Here is a 20,414-nt window from a genome sequence, read left to right as displayed (position 1 = left end):
CAGTCATTGCCACCTGACTCTATCCTCGGGATCTCATCCTACTGTCCTGGATCGGGGCAGCAGTGGCGATTTGGATCCGGGCGGCGGCGGCTGAGCAAGGGCACCGGTGCTGTCTAGGTACATGTCTTCCCTCTCTCCCTTCCTCCCTCCCTCTCTCTGCCCCGCCGGGGTCGCTGTGAGCCCGTGACGGTGGACTGGTGGGGAACTCCGGTGGAACGGCAAGGGGACAGTGAGGAACGGCAAGCATGGGTGCTCTGCTGGCGGAGGCATGTTTTGGGGACGGGGAGACCTCCGGCCGTGGGGAATGAAGAGAGCTTTGGATGCAAACTGAATTTCATCTCTCTTTGTTCTTTTTTCTGCTGATGGCACAGAAGAACATTGGTAATGTTGAGCTGGCAAAGAGAAGTAGCAGACTAATTTCTATGTCGACTAGATGATGATTTGCTCTCTGTATGTGGTTTCCTCTGTATTCTTTATATGATGTTATTTTGTGATCCTTGAGTACGGAAATAGCATGGTGTGCAGCGTTGCCCTTGTGAGCAATCTCTGATGCTACTGATGTTTATATATGTATTACTTATGACACTAGGATTCAATCCTCACCGAAGATTGAATTCCATCTTCTTGGTTAGAATGCACAAAGGATTTGAATTGTGAATCTTGCAAGGACATTTATTTTGTGAAATTTAACATGACTAATTTGAGACCAGCAAAGAGGATTGGGCCCGAAGAAATGCTGATATTGAGCTAGGTTCGCAAGGCGATATGTCGAGCTCTGTGTAGCCTGCTTTCAATGGCTTATTTAAACAGGTGTCCCCTTTTCCTTTGTATGTGTTTTCGAGTCTCATTTCATGTAAAAATAGCCTGTAGATGTCCTACGGTGTGATTTTATTTTTCGAGTTCAGCTCTGTGCTATCATAGAATTCAGCTTAGGGAGATCAAGAAGATGTTTCATATGTCAGCACAACTACTGGAGGATTTGCAGGTGAGGAACTATTATATGAGTTTGGATGACCAAATATTAGTAGTACATCAAAATCTACGGCTTTATATAGTTTGTCACATACTGTCTTATTTCATATATGATGACCATATCAATCAAGTGTTTGTTATTTTTCATTCAGAGTGTACATTGATTCCAGTGTAGCAAGAACAGAAAATAAGGTACTCTCTAAATAATGTGTGAGGTTTCAGATTCTGTAATTTGTTTTACTGTTGCTAACTGAGCATGCTTAGATAATGTGGTGATTTGAGTGGAGTTTCAGAGTCGACCGTTCATGTCTGCAGTCTCAAGTTTCTATATGTATAGTTTGAGACCTAATAAGTACTGATCATTTCAGAAAGTTTCATGTTTCATACTTATGATTGATACTGATTGTATTCACGTAATTGGGCCACTTGGATACGGTGGTTGGCTAACTAATAAGTAAGATGTACCCAGTTCTGCATAAAGATTTAGGCACCCTAATTTCTTAAGTCTTTGTGGAGTCAGAGGTGTTGAATGTTTTTGTTCGAAGTCTTTTTGAAATGATGAGTGATGCATACCTATTCAATGTTTTACATGGTACTGCAAGTGAAGAAATGATTTGTACTGAACCATCTAATGGGTTATTTGTGTTTCTTTGAAGTCATGAATTTGTAGCAACTGACGCCCTCATTGGCATTCTTTTTGAAAGATATCCAAGATAGTTAAAGCATTGTGGGGACGAGGAGGCCGAGCAGTCCGTTGTGTCTCCGCCGTCGCCGGCCGCACCGGTATGTTGTGCCCCTTTCCCTGCTTCACGTCCTAGGCTACTCCACCACCACTGGATACGAGTGTGGCCATGATAGAGGAATCTTGTGCAGGGGGATTTGATGCATAGCATGTTATGTACATGCAATGGAAATGTTACACAGTGAAACACATTTTGATCTTCTAATATTAATATGCATTGCTGGCATGAAGGTTATTATTTGTTGTTTCACACACACACAAGGTTATTATTTGTTGTTTCGCACATTGTATTGGGGAAAAATTAGGACTAAAGGTTTTGGTATGTCTGATTGTCGACATGCCACCGGAGGTGCATGATTGTCTGATAGGCTTGAATTCTTAAGTTTTCTTTCTTATTGGTCTTGTTTGTTTTTATTTTGTTGAAAACCCATGATTTTACCATAACCCAAAATTGCTGAGTTAAATGGAGAGGCTCAATGAGAAGTTTCGGGACATGGAAGAAATTGATTGTTCTAATTTAAGTAATATAAAAGGAAAAGTAGTATTTTCTATTAGTAACATATGTCTATAATATTATGATTTACCTCTGCTAATAGGTGTCGTCGGTGAAAAGAAGCATGCCCAAATTTGTAAGCCCATATTGGTATTACTTTCCAGTAATCAACATCCAACAAAATATATATTTATGAATGATCTATTATCTTGCCATGAATAACAATGATAAATTTGTTGTTGACTCATGTTATATCCTCACAAATAAAGTGCCACATGGAACTTTCTCTATCAGTTCAGGCTGGATGGGCAAGACGACATACTGCAGACCGGGACCAAGGTGAGAATATTAGATGGAAATTTATGTAGCATATGTACAGCTACGTTTATTAATCTCCTTCTCATTTTTTCCTTTTTCTTTGCAGAGTTATGTTCATTATCAGTGATATGTGTTAATACTCTCCTAGAGATTGATTTTTTTGCGATCGCAAAAAAAGGAGCCAGATACATGGCGAGCTTCCAAATATCAAGTTGCAAGTACCTTCGTTGCTTTGGACCTTGCCATGGAAGGATGAACACTAAATGACCACAAAATGCCTCTAGATTATGAGTAAGCGTGTTTCTACCTTCAGCGGTTTGGGCATCTGCTTTGTCTCTGTGGCTGGTTTCACGGGTACCTGATTTTGCTTGAACAACCACAGGTGCTGCAGCTTGGTTTGCTGACTAGCAATGTTTTGTTTCTTTGGTGGACAAACTTGTATCTCAGAACGTTGACGAATTATTTCATTTGATCAGCTTATGTGGAAACTACTAATTTTCATTGCCTCTGTACACACACTTGCATATATTTTTTCCTGGTGCTTATTGGCAATGGCCCACTCATAGGCACGACCTAGAAGAAAATAAGATTGAAGATGTATTTTTCTTGGTTGGAAATATTACACCTCAAATTTACTTCAGTTTTTTTTGAGCAACTCAAATTTACTTCAGTTTGGATGCAATGATGACTTTAAGATTGAAATAACTGGTGAATTATGTCAATTATACAGTTTAAGAGGTCATGAATGTGATATATGAGAAACAATTTTGTCTGTGATACATGAATATCTATATGGCACTGTGGATGCTGGCGAGATGTTGGTCATGGCCTTGGTTGTCGAGATGCACTAGCTAGGGGTGCACGCATGGCCATAGGCCACAATTAAATTTTCTTGACGGACTGAGGTATTTGCTAAGCAATGGACATGGGCCTGTTGATTTATAAAGCACAATATTTTCAGTCATTTGTACGAGTTAGGAATTATATGCTTTTTGCGTGAGATTGCAGCTGCTCAAAATGTAGATTTATGTTATGACAGAATTATTAAGTTTCATAGTAGAAAATATTTAAGCGAGACGTGCGTTGCACGTGCATGCTTACTAGTGTTGGTAGGAAGAGCACAAACCTTCCCACGCATGTTTTATATGGGCTGGCCCATGCAAGCTTCCAGCCCCTCCCGCTTTTGGCAAGCTTCTAGATTCTTTTGGCTCTTTTCTTTCTCTTTTTTTCTTTCTTTTATACAGTTTTTTATCACTCCCTTCCGAATTAATTAACGCAACCTCTATACAATGTCTTAGTTACATTGTATGGCTACATCAATTAATTCAGATCGGAGGGAGTATTTTTTCTTCATGTTTTCGCTTGTTTTTTTAATTCTTGCTTATCTTTAAAAAATCATGAACTTTTTCATTTTCATGAACATTTTTGAAATTGTGAATGTTTTTTAAAATCTTAAGTTTTACTCAAATTGCAATTTTTTTGAATTCACAAATAGCTTTTCCAATTATAATTGTTTAATCTATACAAAACCAGGGTCATTTTTTTCATAAATCATTACTGTTGGATTTTTCTGAATAGTGAGTGAGAGAGCAAGGTGGTTAGAACAGTCGGGCGAGCATGCATGATACGCCTTCAACGTATCTATAATATTTTATTGTTCCATGTTGTTATATTATCATTCTTGGATGTTTTATATTTATTTTATAGCAACTTTATATCATTTTTTAGGACTAACCTATTGATATAGTGCCTAGTGCTAGTTGTTGTTTTTTGCTTGTTTTTTACTTCGTAGAATATCCATATCAAACGGAGTCCAAACGCAGCGAAACTTTTTGAAAAAAAATTCTGCCCAGAAGACAACTTGGGAGTCAAGGAAGTGCGGAGGGGAGCCCTGTGGGGCCCACAAGGCACCAGGGCATGCCAGAGGCCCCTGGCATGCCCTGGTGGGTAGTGAGGCATGTGGGTGTCATCTCCACCGCCTCTCAGCTCTATAAATACCCAAATATTCCAGAAACCCTAGGGAGTCGACGAAAAACAGTTCCAGCCGCCGCAAGTTTCAGAACCACGAGATCCAATCTAGATCCCTTTACCGGCACCTTGCCGGGGGGAACACGATCACAGAGGGGTTCATCTTCCTCATTGGTGCTCTTCCGATGATGCGTGAGTAGTTTATCACAGACCTATGGGTCCGTAGGCAGTAGCTAGATGTCTTCTTCTCTCTTTTTGATTCTCAATACAATGTTCTCCTCGATGCTCTTGGAGTTCTATTTGATGTAATGACTTTTTGCGGTGTGTTTATTAGGATCCGATGAATTGTGAGTTTATGATCAGATCTATCTATGAATATTATTTGAGTCTTCTTTGATCTCTTATATGCATGATTGTTATAGCCTCGTATTTCTTCTTCGAAACTTTGGTTTGGTTTGGCCAACTAGATTGATTTTTCTTGCAATGGGAAGAGGTGCCACTACAAGAAAGTTGTTAATACATGACGGTCCTTGTCCGTCGCAGATCAGTCAAAATCTGTCATGCGTGATCGTCCATGACGGATCTGAAATCCGTCATGTATATCGCGTCATAATTTGACATCGTACCTTCCATGGCGGTTCTTGGCTGTCATGGATCAGCCCCAGGCCCGCCAAGCCCAAACTAGGCTGTGACGGAACAAACCGTCACCAATTTACATGACATGGCTACAACATGGCGCCTACGTGGATCTGACGTGGAGGATAACATGGCCCATGTTGTAACCAGCCCAATTAGGAATATGGCCCAATATTTTTGGTGGATAGTCCAACCAATTGGCCTACCTATTTTTTTAGTCCAACCCCCTTTTTTGTCCAACTTGTTTTCTCCATGCAACACAATTTACAACAGGACAACCAAGTTATATTCATTCAAAAAATAGCAATTGTTCACATGACAATACAGACTTCCAACAATAGAGTAGGATGACGAGCATGTCCAGAAAGCGCTATAAGAAATAAAAAATCAAGTAACATGACTTCAAAGAAAATTCACTACTAGCTAATTTTAATCTCCAATACTACACAACCGCTTCAAAGAGCTATACAGACCCAAATAACTCCTCCTAAAAAACTTCAATCTCAAGTAACACTGATCAACTCTACCAAACCTACATAGAATCAAAGCACATACATAAGTTATAAAAGCCAGCTCCTAAATGAATCCAAAAAGTAATAATAATAGTTGATTTTCCAAGCAATCATATGTGGACAGACTGTTACTATATTAAGGTACCACATAAATGTGCGCAACACACGTGAAGAAAAACAAACTAGTTACAAGTTCAAAAAATTGTTCTAAATATGTGACATTTTATCATCCAAACATAGGAAGGTCAACTTCATTTTAAAACAAAGGACAGACAAATCATTTCATATTCATCAAGTACAGCAACAAAATCAAGTTTATATGCACGTGACAGGGCTTCTATATCAAAATAGATGACTCCATACAATACAATGTAGTTCATAGTTAATAAAACATGAAAAAAGTAATACTGTAGGCATACTTTCTTCATCAATTAAAGCTATTTTATGTCAATAAACTTCTTTTTGCATGCAACTTAAAATAACAACACTCAAAGGCAAGACCATTTTAGACAATTAAATGATCCACACTTCAATATGTGATGTGATAAAGAATTGAGACAGAGCAGCTATTGAATAATACCAAGAATTAGATAATATGCTAGTAATAACACTGGAAATTTGAAACTTGACAAATGCACACTATGGAGCTGATCAAACACTCTTAAATCTGAAGCAAAAACAATATACCATCTACTATTAGTAATCTTAAATAAAAGCACGCAGTCTTCACTTCCATCGCTACTTCAGATTGAAATTCTGTGTACACGCATATCTGGAAATACAGTAGTACCAGTAGTACAAAATCCATCACCTATTTGAACAAAGCAGAAGCAATCAGACAAAGATTAGCATGCTAGTTTCTAGAGAAACAATGAGTACAGCAGAACGAATATGTGCTTGCATCGGGGTTGTTTGCAACCATATTAATATAAAACTTAAAGACTCAATCAGAAACGTAAAAGAATAGGGGATGAATAATATTCTGTACAAGCTATCAGCTAAAAATTATGTAAAGAAAATTCTGCCAACATATACACTGTACCACACCATTCCTTAACAAACAAGAATGACAGTAAACAAGTAACAGAGACTAACTTCAAGATAATTAACACAACCGGGCATAAACATAGGCCAAGTTCAAATAAAAACATCTAATGTTGTGGACTATATTAACTCAATTTTTAAATCAAAATCGGCACCGACGGATTTTTCATCAAGCTCGATGTTTATGCTGCAAGTTCATCTCAAAGCACCAACAAATACAGTACAAAATAATACCATGTTCTGCTCGAGGATAAGACAAGCAAAAGAATGGAAGGGTATCAAGCTCACCATTTATTCTGCAACCATAAGAGATATCAACATTTATCAAGCATACAACTGAAGAAAAATTATTTGATAGGAACGATAATATATTTACAAATGGAGATGCACACAAGTTAACCACTATGAAAGCTGCTCCCTGAGTGAGAGGGAGAGGCACAAAATTTACCCCTGAATAAGTTGCTCCATCAGGTTTATGCACTCGGTCCCCATCAAGTTTCAAAAATATATATGATTGTAGTTTATGTACTGGTCCTTCCATAACTTTAAACTATTTTTTTTCATTCATCCTTTTCTAATGCATACATATAGAGACAAAATTAACTGAACTCATCTCTCTCACCGAACAAACTGAAATTCTAAAGTACACGTACATTCAGTGAGATACTGAGATTTAAGATTCATAGTTCCATTTTGAAAAAAAAAGATGTAGTGTGTTCTACATTTTTAATGCAGGACATGGTCTGGTACATTACATTACAAAGCAAGAAGACTTGCACACACAACAGAAGTTCAAGTCCAGCCAACTAACTTGCACCTACTTTGTTCAAATACAACACATGGTCTGGTTCATTACATTACAAAGCAAGAAGACTTGCACCCATAGCAGAAGTTCATAAGTTCAGCCAACTAACTTGCACACACTTAGTTCAAGCAGGACATAGTATGGTTTATTACATTACAAAGCAAGAACCTATGCAAAAAAGAAGTAAACAAAATAAAATTAGGTCCTGCAAGCCCGACCATTAAAAAGATGTTCAGAAATACAACTAGTTATGTACCAAGAGATGCAAGCAACAGAAGAATAAATTAATGCAACAGATTTATGTGGTTTTGTTGTACTGTATATGTCCATAATATCCCAAAGAGAAAAATATTACAGATCTTTCACTAGCAGGTAGTTAATCACAGAAATGCATTACATATTTTGTTTGAAACCAGTATATGAAAGCAGAATAAATGCAGGGGGTCGGTTTCTCAATACAGTACATCCAGAATAAGACAAGCGGAAGAATGGAAGTGTATCAAGCTCACCATGTTCTACTCCAGGACTGTAGCGTTGGCATCGATCAGGTGGTAGATGTACCAACTACAATGTGCAAAGCAAAGATATTAGTGTGAAAACAGGATGTCGGTTTCATTTCATTATTACTGAAATGCAAATGTTATCTCAACTGTACCAAATTCTTAAAAATCTATGCCTTCCCAAATGTCTAGATTTATTAATGAACTAACATCAGAAACCTGAATCTGTGCAACACTGACCAACCTTTGGATAATAATAATAAACGGAACAAATTTTCCATCTTTGCATTGGTATGGCGAAAACACATATATCAGACACCAAATTACTAGCACTTGAAATGTGCCAACTAAAATGAAATACCGGCTTCACCTGCCGTGGATGTCCTCTGCTCTATCATGCAATGTTCAAACTTACAGAATTCGTGAGATATATATTTGTCAACATTTTCTATGCAATCTAAGTGAAAATGCAAGCCTAAACCTATGTTGAATATAGATCAGGAATAAAAAGCGGTCGGTCACAAGCGAATATTGGATGAAATAAAATAAGCAGAGTATGCCATAGATGAGACAGGCAGCAGAGGAGGTCGCCACGGGATGCACGACTGTGCTAGATAGGCCACAGGGGAGGTCGGGCCGGGTCGCCACCGTCCAGCCCAACCCGCATGAGCGCACCGAGCTAGAGGACGCCATCCAGGAGGCGGAGAGGCACGATGGGGGGCGCTGTCCGACGGAGAGGAGCCACCAGAGAGGTGTCGGTGATGGACGAGATGCTGCAATCGAAACCCTAGCCATGGGCTAGGGGTCGAGACCGGCAGTGGCGGATCCAACCGGACTGGAGGAGGGAGGGGTCGAAGACTAGCCCGTCGGTGTGCTGTGCAGTGGCGAACGTCGCCGGAATCGACGGGCGTTGGTCGCGGCACGAAGGGTCGCACGAGAGAGAGAGAGAGTTAGGGTGGATGGGTGGGGGATGCGAAGGATCTGATATGTGCTAGAGCTGGGAGGTGAGAGGAGGGGTGGGAGAGGGCCGATGACGAGCTGTGGGAATCGGGATGTGGTGGGTGGCGGCGATGGGGAATCGGGAGGGGTCTGCGTGGAGGAGGAAGAGAGGAGGGGGCCAAGGAGGAGTGTTTTAGGGTTAGCGTTTTATGTACGGAGCGATTGGGCGGGCTTTAGACGGGCTTCGGGGCTGTAGCAGACCGTCCATGACAGTTTCTCATATTGTCATCGCAAATCCGTCATGGATTAATAGATTTCTTGTAGTGTGCTTTGTGATGGGTTCGATCTTGCGGTGCTCAAACTCAGTGATAGAAGGAGAAGTGACACGCATGTATCGTTGCCATTAAGGATAAAAAAGGTGGGGTCTATTCCTGCATGAATAGATCTTGTCTACATCATGTCATCGTTCTTAATGCATTACTCCGTTTCTCCATGAACTTAATACACTAGATGCATGCTGGATAGCGATCAATGTGTGGAGCAATAGTAGTAGATGCAAAATCGTTTCAGTCTACTAATCTTGGACGTGATACCTATAGACATGATCGTTGCCTTGGATATCATCATAATTATTTGCTCTTCTATCAATTGCTCAACAGTAATTTTTTTACCCACCGTATGTTATTTTCTCGAGAGAAGCCACTAGTGAAATCTACGGCCCCCCGGATCTATTTCCTATCATATTGTTTTCAGATCTATTATTCCAAAAACCCAAAAAATGCCTTGCTGCACTTTTTAATTTTTAATTTTGTGTTTTTGCTAGATCTATTTATCCTATCTCATACAATTTAATTTATCTCAATACCGAGGAGGGATTGACAACAACTCTTACACGTTGGGTTACAAGTATTTGTTTTTTGTGTGCATATGTTGTTTATATAGTGTTGCTTGGTTCTCCTACTGGATTGATAACCTTGGTTTCATAACTGAGGGAAATACTTACCGACTGCATCATCCTCTCCTCTTCAGGGAAATACCAGCGCAGATACAAGCAATCAACGCAGATGATTGAGCCAGTGCACAAAATGGCAGGTGTACACTATAGTGGTCGTTTTGCACCGTAACCGTCAAATAGAAGATCCTTGCAATCATATCTTTTTTCTTGAAAGAACCTCACTGGCCTTTATTGTAAGAGTAGTGCACTTTCGCGCGTCCTTGACGGCCCAACGCCAAATGGTCACACGCCTCTATAAGATGTGTATTGGAGTTCATTCTTCAACACATACATCTCCTTCGTGAGTCCATTGATATCCCTATCCTTAGCTCATGGAGCTCAGTCCTCATGTTCCTGATCAGTCCTCCTTGTGCGTTATGAATGGCCTATTGGAAATATGCCCTAGAGACAATATTATTTGTTGGGAAATGTTGCATGGAAAATAAAAAAAATCTACGCACACGCAATGATCTATCCGTGGAGATGCATAACAACGAGGGGGAGAGTGTGTATACGTACCCTCGTAGACCATAAGAGGAAGCGTTTCTCAATGCGGTTGATGTAGTCGAACTTTTCCATGCTTCAACCGATCAAGTATCGAACGCACGACACCTTCATGTTCTGCACACGTTCAGCTCGGTGACGTCCCTCGCCTTCTTGATCCAGCAAGATGTCGAGGTGGTAGATGAGTTCCGTCAGCATGACGGCCTGGTGACGGTGATAGTGAAGTGATCCTCGCAGGGCTTCGCCTAAGCACTATGAAGATATTACCGCGGGAGTAAACGGCGGAGGGGGGCACTGCACACGGCTAACAATTGTCTGGGGTGTGCTAGGGGCGCCCCCCACATATATATAGGTGGGAGGGAGAGGGGAGGCAGCCAGGGTGCCCCCCAAGTGGCGCTCCCCTTTCCATAATACACCGGAGAGGAAAGGGAAGGGGGAAGAGAGAAGGGGTGGAGAACCCCCTCTTTTCCTTCTCCCAATCGGCCTCTTGTCATAGGGGGTGCGCCACCCCTTGTGGGCTGGTGTGCTCCCCACTCATGGCCCATATGGCCCATATATTCCCACGGGGGTGTCTGGTAACCCCTCCGGTACTCCGATAAACACCCGATATCTTCCGGAACGCTTTCGGTGTCCGAATACCATCGTCCTATATATCAATATTTACCTATCGACCATTTCTAGACTCCTTGTCATGTCCGTGATATCATCTGGGACTCCGAACAACATTTGTTCACCAAATCACATAACTCATATAATACTATATCGTCATCGAACGTTAAGCGTGCGGACCCTATGGGTTCGAGAACTATGTAGACATGACCGAGACACCTCTCCGGTCAATAACCAATAGCGGATCCTGGATGCTCATAGTGGCCCTTACATATTCTATGAAGATCTTTATCGGTCGAACTGTTATGACAACATACGTTATTCCCTTTGTCTATCGGTATGTTACTTGCCCGAGATTCGATCATCAGTATCTTCAAACCTAGTTCAATCTCGTTACCGGTAAGTCTCTTTACTCGTTCCGTAATACATCACCTCGTGACTAACTCCTTAATCATTTGCTTGCAAGCTTATGATGTGCATTACCGAGAGGGCCTAGAGATACCTCTCCGAAACTCGGAGTGACAAATCCTAATCTCGATCTATGCCAACTCAACAAACACCTTCGGAGATACATGTAGAGCATCTTTATAATCACCCAGTTATGTTGTGATGTTTGATAGCACACAAGGCATTCCTCCAGTATCCGGGAGATGCATAATCGCATAGTCGAAGGAATATGTATTTGACATGAAGAAAACAATAGCAATAAAACTGAACGATCATTATGCTAAGCTAACGTATGGGTCTTGTCCATCACATCATTCTCCTGATGATGTGACCCCGTTTCAAATGACACCTCATGTCCATGGTTGGGAAACCTTAACCATCTTTGATCAACGATCTAGTCTAGTAGAGGCTCACTAGGGACATAGTGTTTGTTTATTTATTCACACATGTATTAAGGTTTCTGATCAATACAATTCTAGCATGAATTGTATTCCCTTTATCATGAATAAGGAAATATAAAATAACAACTTTATTATTGCCTCTAGGGCATATTTCCTTCATTATTATATTTATGTATTCATAATTATGGAGTTTATATTCTATGCTATAACTGCTATGATCCTGGAATATGCAATTCAGTGGAAAACTCATATGCACATGTGGAATGGTAAACGGTTATATAAAAGGTTCCTAGTATTGCTTCTAGGACTAGCTCAGGTATTGTTGGTGATCAGGTTTTTCGGATCTTAGGATATCGTTAAGTCTAACGATAGTCCTAAAATAACATCAAGATTATGACGTTAGAAGAACAGTCCCATTGAATCGACCCAATCTTGTATGTTATGAATTGAGTTAATGTCGTCTATAATCAGTTGTAATAAGATGGAGTGTTAACGTGTGATTTTTCTCCTTAGACCATGAGAGTATCGTGGTCACTTCTTACCGTACGGTGGGGTTTGGGGTTGATAAAACGTCACCTATAACACGGTGATCATAACGGCAACTTACGAGTTCATCAGAAAGTTTGACAAGTGGCTAGATAGCTCAGAGTGGGATTTGCTCCTCCAACGATGGAGAGATATTCTTAGGGACCTCTCGGCGTGACGGCATCAATCATCGTCCGACCATACACAAGTGACTTTGTCACGGGGATGTCGAAACACAATAACAGAAAGAAGAACAAAACTGATAACAAGAATTTCGGTATAATGAGCATAGTGATGACTTAGGAGGATACCGTGATACATCCATTTTGCATCATATTTTCCTACTGTTATTTATGATATTTTTATCCATAATAATGCTTTTCACAGTAATTCTAATGCCTTTTCTCTCATAATATGCATACATGAAGAGGGAGAATTCCGGCAGCTGGAAATCTGGACCTGGAAAAGCTACGTCAGGCTACCTATTCTTCACAACTCCAAACAAGCTGAAACTTCACAGAGATTTTTTATGGAATATATGAGGAATATTGGAGCAAATAAGTACCAGAGGGGGCCCACCAGGTGGGCACAACCCACCTGGGCGCGCCCTGGTGGTTTGTGCTCACCCAGGCCCACCTCCAGTGCCCATCTTCTGGTATATAAGTCATTTTGACCTAGAAAAAAAATAAAGATAGGACTTTCGGGATGGAGCGCCGCCGTCTCGAGGCGGAGCTTGGGAGGAGCACTTTTGCCCTCTGGCGGAGCGATTCCGTCGGGGGAGCTTCCCTCCCGGAGGGGGAAATCATCGTCATCATCGTCACCAACAACTCTCCCATCTCGGGGAGGGAAATCTCCATCAACATCTTCAACAACACCATCTCATCTCAAACCCTAGTTCATATCTTGTGTTCAATCTTGTTACCGGAACTATAGATTGGTGCTTGTGGGTGACTAGTAGTGTTGATTACATCTTGTAGTTGATTACTATATGGTTTATTTGGTGGAAGATTATATGTTCAGATCCCATATGCTATTTAATACCCCTCTGATCTTGAGCATGATTATCATTTGTGAGTAGTTACTTTTGTTCTTGAGGTCATGGGAGAAATCATGTTGCAAGTAATCATGTGAAATTGATATGTGTTCGATATTTTGATAGTATGTATGTTGTGATTCCCTTAGTGGTGTCATGTGAACGTTGACTACATGAAACTTCACCATATTTGGGCCTAAGGGAATGCATTTTGGAGTAGCAATTAGATGATGGGTTGCGAGAGTGCCAGAAGCTTAAACCCCAGTTTATGCGCTATTCCGTAAGGGACTGACTCGATCCAAAAGTTTAATGCTATGGTTAGAATTTACTCTTAATATTTTTCTCGTAGTTGCAGATGCTTGCGGGAGGGTTAATCATAAGCAGGAGATTTTTTCAACAACACCTAAGCACCGGTCCACCCACATATCAAATTATCAAAGTAGCGAACGCAAATCAAACCAACATGGTGAAAGTGACTAGATGAAAATTCCGTGCACTGCTAACTCTTGAGCACTGCGTTGGTTTTACCTTGAAGAGGAAAGGGTGATGCAACAAAGTAGCATAAGTATTTCTCTCAATTTTTGAGAACCAAGGTATCAATCCAGTAGGAGACTACACGCAAGTCCCTCGTACCTACACAAACAAATAAGAACCTCGCAACCAACGCGATAAAGGGGTTGTCAATCCCTTCATGTCACTTACGAGAGTGAGATCTGATAGAGATAATAATAATAAGATAAATATTTTTGGTATTTTTATGATATAGATTGAAAAATAAAGATTGCAAAATAAAGTAGATTGGAAACTTATATGATAAAAGATAGACCTGGGGGCCATAGGTTTCACTAGTGGCTTCTCTCAAGATAGCATGAGTATTACGGTGGGTGAATAAATTACCGTCGAGCAATTGATAGAAGAGTGAATAATTATGAGAATATCTAGGCATGATCATGTATATAGGCATCACGTTCACAACAAGTAGAACGAAACTATTCTGCATCTACTACTATTACTCCACACATCGACCGCTATCCAGCATGCATCTAGAGTATTAAGTTCATAAGAACAGAGTAATGCATTAGGCAAGATGACATGATGTAGAGGGATAAACTCAAGCAATATGATATAAACCCCATATTTTTATCCTCGATGGAAACAATACAATATGTGCCTTGCTGCCCCTGCTATCACTGGGAAAGGGCACCGCAAGATTGAACCCAAAGCTAAGAACTTCTCCCATTGCAAGAAAAATCAATCTAGTAGGCCAAACCAAACTGATAATTCAAAGAGACTTGCAAAGATAACCAATCATACATAAAAGATTTCAGAGAAGAATCAAATATTGTTCATAGATAAACTTGATCATAAACCCACAATTCATCGGATCTCGACAAACACACTGCAAAAAGAGTTACATCAAATAGATCTCCAGGAAGATCGAGGAGAACATTGTATTGAGATCCAAATAGAGAGAAGAAGCCATCTAGCTAATAACTATGGACCCGAAGGTCTATGGTAAACTACTCACACATCATCGGAGAGGCTATGGTGTTGATGTAGAAGCCCTCCATGATCGATTCCCCCTCCGGCGGAGCTCCGAAAAAGGCCCCAAGATGGGATCTCTTGGGTACAGAAGGTTGCGGCGGTGGAAATAGGGTTTCGTGGTGCTCCTGGATGTTTTCGGGGTATATGGACATATATAGGAGGAAGAAGTAGGTCGGTGGAGCTATGAGGGGCCCAGGAGGGTGGGGGGCGTGCCCAGGGGGGCAGGCGCGCCTCCCTGCCTCATGGCCTCCTCATTGATTTCTTGACGTCTACTCCAAGTCCCCTGGATCACGTTTGTTCCAAAAATAACTCTCCCGAAGGTTTCATTCCGTTTGATATTCCTTTTCTGCGAAACACTGAAATAGGCAAAAAAACAGCAATTTGCACTGGGCCTTGGGTTAATAGGTTAGTCCCAACAATAATATAAAAGTGCATAATTAAGCCCATTAACATCCAAAACAGATAATATAATAGCATGGAACAATAAAAAATTATAGATACGTTGGAGACGTATCAAGCATCCCCAAGCTTAATTCCTGCTCGTCCTCGAGTAGGTAAATGGTAAAAAAACAGAATTTTTGATGTGGAATGCTACCTAGCATAATTATTAATGTAATTTTCTTTATTGTGGCATGAATATTTAGATCCGAAAGATTCAAGACAAAAGTTTAATATTGACATAAAAACAATAATACTTCAAGCATACTAACTAAGCAATCATGTCTTCTCAAAATAACATGGCAAAAGAAAGTTCATCCCTACAAAATCATATAGTTTGGTCATGCTTCATTTTCGTCACACAAGAATGCTCTCATCATGCACAACCCCGTTGACAAGCCAAGCAATTGTTTCACACTTTAGTAATCTCAAACTTTTTTCAACTTTCATGCAATACATGAGCGTGAGCCATGGATATAGCACTATAGGTGGAATAGAATAATATGATGGGGGTTATGTGGAGAAGACAAAAAAGAGAAAGTCTCACATCGGCGAGGCTAATCAACGGGCTAGGGAGATGCCCATCAATTGATGTCAATGCAAGGAGTAGGGATTGCCATGCAACGGATGCACTAGAGCTATAAATGTATGAAAGCTCGACAAAAGAAACTAAGTGGGTGTGCATCCAACTTGCTTGCTCACGAAGACCTAGGGCATTTGAGGAAGCCCATTGTTGGAATATACAAGCCAAGTTCTGTAATGAAAAATTCCCACTAGTATATGAAAGTGACAAAACAAGAGACTCTCTATCATAAAGATCATGGTGCTACTTTGAAGCACAAGTGTGGAAAAAATGATAGTAGCATTGTCCCTTTTTATTTCTTTTTTCTTTTTCTTTTTTTGGGCCTTTCTCCTTTTTTATTTAGGACAATGCTCTATTAATGATGATCATCACACTTCTATTTATTTACAGCTCAATGATTACAACTCGATACTAGAATAAAATATGACTCTATATGAATGCCTCCGGCGGTGTACCGAGAAGGGCAATGAATCAAGAGTGACATGTATGATAAATTATGCATGGTGGCTTTGCCACAAATACGATGTCAACTACATGATCATGCAAAGCAATATGACAATGATGAAGTGTGTCATAAATGAAACGGTGGAAAGTTGCATGGCAATATATCTCGGAATGGCTATGGAAATGCCATAATAGGTAGGTATGGTGGCTGCTTTGAGGAAGATATAAGGAGGTTTATGTGTGATAGAGCGTATCATATCACGGGGTTTGGATGCACCGGTGAAGTTTGCACCAACTCTTAAGGTGAGAAAGGGCAATGCACGGTACCAAAGAGGCTAGCAATGATAGAAGGGTGAGAGTGCGTATAATCCATGAACTCAACATTAGTCATAAAGAACTCACATACTTATCGCAAAAATCTACAAGTCATCAAAAACCAAGCACTACGCGCATGCTCCTATGGGGATAGATTGGTAGGAATAGACCATCGCTCGTCCCCGACCGCCACTCATAAGGAAGACAATCAAAGAACACCTCATGTTTTAAATTTGATACACAACAGTTACCATACGTGCATGCTACGGGACTTGCAATCTTCAACACAAGTATTTCTCAAATTCACAACTACTCAACTAGCACAACTTTAATATCACCATCCTCATATATCAAAACAATTATCAAGTATCCAACTTATCATAGTATTCAACGCACTTTTTATGATAGTTTTTATTATACCCATCATGGATGCCTATTATATTAGGACCAATTTTACAACCAAAGCAAATTATCATAATGTTATAAAGGACTCTCAAAATAATATAAGTGAAGCATGAGAGATCAATAATTTCTATAAAATAAAACCACCACCATGCTCTAAAAGATATAAGTGAAGCACTAGAGCGAAATTATCTAGCTCAAAAGATATAAGTGAAGCGCATATAGTATTCTAATAAATTCCAATTCATGTGTGTCTCTGCCAAAAGATGTGTACAAAAAGGATTATTGTGGTAAACTAAAAAGCAAAGACTCAAATCATAAAAGACGCTCCAAGCAAAACACATATCATGTGGTGAATACAAATATAGCCTTAAGTAAAGTTACCGATGGAAGAAGACAAAAGAGGGGATGCCTTCCGGGGCATCCGCAAGCTTAGGCCTTTGGTTGTCCTTGAATTTATCTTGGGGTGCCTTGGGCATCCTCAACCTTAGGCTCTTGCCACTCCTTGTTCCATAATCCATCAAATCTTTACCCAAAACTTGAAAACTTCACAACACAAAACTCAACAGAAAATCTCATGAGCTCCGTTAGTATAAGAAAACAAACCACCACTTAAGGTACTGTAATGAACTCATTCTTTATTTATATTGGTGTTAAACCTACTTTATTCCAACTTCTCTATGGTTCATACCCTCCGATACTAGCCATAGATTCATCAAAATAAGAAAACAACACACGAAAAACAGAATCTGTCAAAAAAAGAACAGTCTGTAGTAATATGTAGGTTTCGAATACTTCTGTAACCCCAAAAATTCTAAAATAAATTGGTGGAAGTGAGGAATTTTTCTATTAATCATCTGCAAAAATAATCAACCTAATATCTCTCTCCAGTAAAAAATGGAAGCAAATCTTGTGAGCGCTAAAGTTTCTGTTTTTTACAGCAAGATCACTAAAACTTCCCCCAAGTCTTCCCAAAGGTTCTACTTGGCACAAACACTAATTAAAAGCATAAAACCACATCTAAACAGAGGCTAGGTGAATTATTTATTACTAAACAGAACCAAAAAGCAAGAAACAAAAATAAATTTGGGTTGCCTCCCAACAAGCGCTATCGTTTAACGCCCCTAGCTAGGCATAAAAGCAAGTATAGACCTAGGTATTATCATATTTGGTATGCAATTCTTCAAATGAACCCTTATAACCCTTGGGAGTTTCCTTCTTTTTAATTATCAAACTCCTAGGCAAGAAATCAAGAAATTCATTTGTAGCAAAAGGTTCCTTAATGATATTGAAGAAGTTAGGGTGAACACTTATTGATTTGAGATCCGCATTTTCCTTACTAGAAGATTCACCCTTATTTTTAGGAACATGCATTAATTTAGCAATCTTGGTAGTAGGAGGATTTGGAGTATTTTTAACGGATGAAAAGGCATACCCTAACTTAGTAATAATATCCTCAAGTTACCAATTCTCGTGGAATCTTGATCTATTCTTTCATTAACTATAGGTTCTTTTTCTTTAAAAAAACTGAGAGTAACCCCTACCTTAGATCCATATTGATTGATTTGGTTGTGGATCTTTTTATCCAAATTTTCAATCAACTCCACAGAGGCAACTTTATTTTCAATAATTTCAAGCCTTTGCATCACATGTTCCAAAGTTAAAATAGTTCCATTAACCAAAAGAGGTGGTGGGCCAAACAAATCTATCATAGCATTATAAGAATCAAAAGTATGGCTACCCAAGAAATTCCCTCCGGTAATGGTGTCAAGAATATATCTATTCCAAGGAGTGATGCCTACATAAAAATTGTGAAGAAGAACGGAAGTGGATTGCTTCCTAGTAGATCTATTATGAGCATTGAAAATTCTATGCCAAGCATCTTTTAGATTTTCTCCCTCCCTTTGTTTAAAATTAAGAACTTCATGATCGGGAGTACTAACAATGATAGAATGATTAGCCATGACGGTGAAGCAAACGAAAAAGAGGTGAACAGAAAAGAGGGCGAATAAAACGGCAAGAGTGAAGTGGGGGAGAGGTAAATGAGAGGCAAATGGAAAATAATGTAATGCGAGGGATAAGAGTTTGTGATGGGTACTTGGTATGTCTTGACTTGTAGTAGATCTCCCCGGCAACGGCACCAGAAATCCTTCTTGCTACCTCTTGAGCACTGTGTTGGTTTTCCGTTGAAGAGGAAAGGGTGATGCAGCAAAGTAGCGTAAGTATTTCCCTCAGTTTTGAGAACCAAGGTATCAATCCAGTAGGAGACTACACGCAAGTCCCTCGTACCTACACAAACAAATAAGAACCTCGCAACCAACACGATAAAGGGGTTGTCAATCCCTTCACGGTCACTTACGAGAGTGAGATCTGATAGAGATAATAATAATGAGATAAATATCTTTGGTATTTTTATGATATAGTTTGAAAAATAAAGATTGCAAAATAAAGTAGATTGGAAACTTATATGATAAAAGATAGACCCCGGGGCCATAGATTTCACTAGTGGCTTCTCTCAAGATAGCATAAGTATTACGGTGGGTGAACAAATTACTGTCAAGCAATTGATAGAAGAGTGAATAATTATGAGAATATCTAGGCATGATCATGTATATAGGCATCACGTCCGCAACAAGTAGATCGAAATGATTGTGCATCTACTACTATTACTCCACACATCGACCGCTATCCAGCATGCATCTAGAGTACTAAGTTCATAAGAACAGAGTAATGCATTAGGCAAGATGACATGATGTAGAGGGATAAACTCAAGCAATATGATATAAACCCCATCTTTTTATCTTCGATAGCAACAATACAATACGTGCCTTGCTGCCCCTGCTGTCACTGGGAAAGGACACCGCAAGATTGAACCCAAAGCTAAGCACTTCTCCCATTGCAAGAAAGATCAATCTAGTAGGCCAAACCAAACTGATAATTCGAAGAGACTTGCAAAGATAACCAATCATATATAAAAGATTTCAGATAAGAATCAAATATTGTTCATAGATAAACTTGATCATAAACCCACAATTCATTGGTTCTCGACAAACACACCGCAAAAAGAGTTACATCAAATAGATCTCCAAGAAGATCGAGGAGAACATTGTATTGAGATCCAAAGAGAGAGAAGAAGCCATCTAGCTAATAACTATGGACCCGAAGGTCTGTGGTAAACTACTCACACATCATCGGAGAGGCTATGGTGTTGATGTAGAAGCCCTCTGTGATCGATTCCCCTCCGG

The 20,414-nt window shown here is 39.8% G+C and overlaps 1 long non-coding RNA gene across 1 annotated transcript; it reads left to right on the top strand.

Annotated features, from left to right (window-relative positions):
• The first annotated feature begins 455 nt into the window (after positions 1 to 455).
• LOC123130868 (uncharacterized) lies at positions 456 to 2,882 on the top strand. The gene is made up of 4 exons (XR_006464030.1): positions 456 to 985; positions 1,125 to 1,164; positions 2,311 to 2,546; positions 2,632 to 2,882. It is a non-coding gene; the product is annotated as an uncharacterized lncRNA (long non-coding RNA).
• Positions 2,883 to 20,414: the final 17,532 nt, after the last annotated feature.

This window comes from Triticum aestivum, chromosome 6A (assembly GCF_018294505.1).
Source record: "Triticum aestivum cultivar Chinese Spring chromosome 6A, IWGSC CS RefSeq v2.1, whole genome shotgun sequence".
In the NCBI taxonomy this organism is placed as follows: Eukaryota; Viridiplantae; Streptophyta; class Magnoliopsida; order Poales; family Poaceae; genus Triticum; species Triticum aestivum.
Note: the sequence above shows the minus strand (reverse complement) of the source record. Positions and strands in the feature narration are given on the sequence as shown.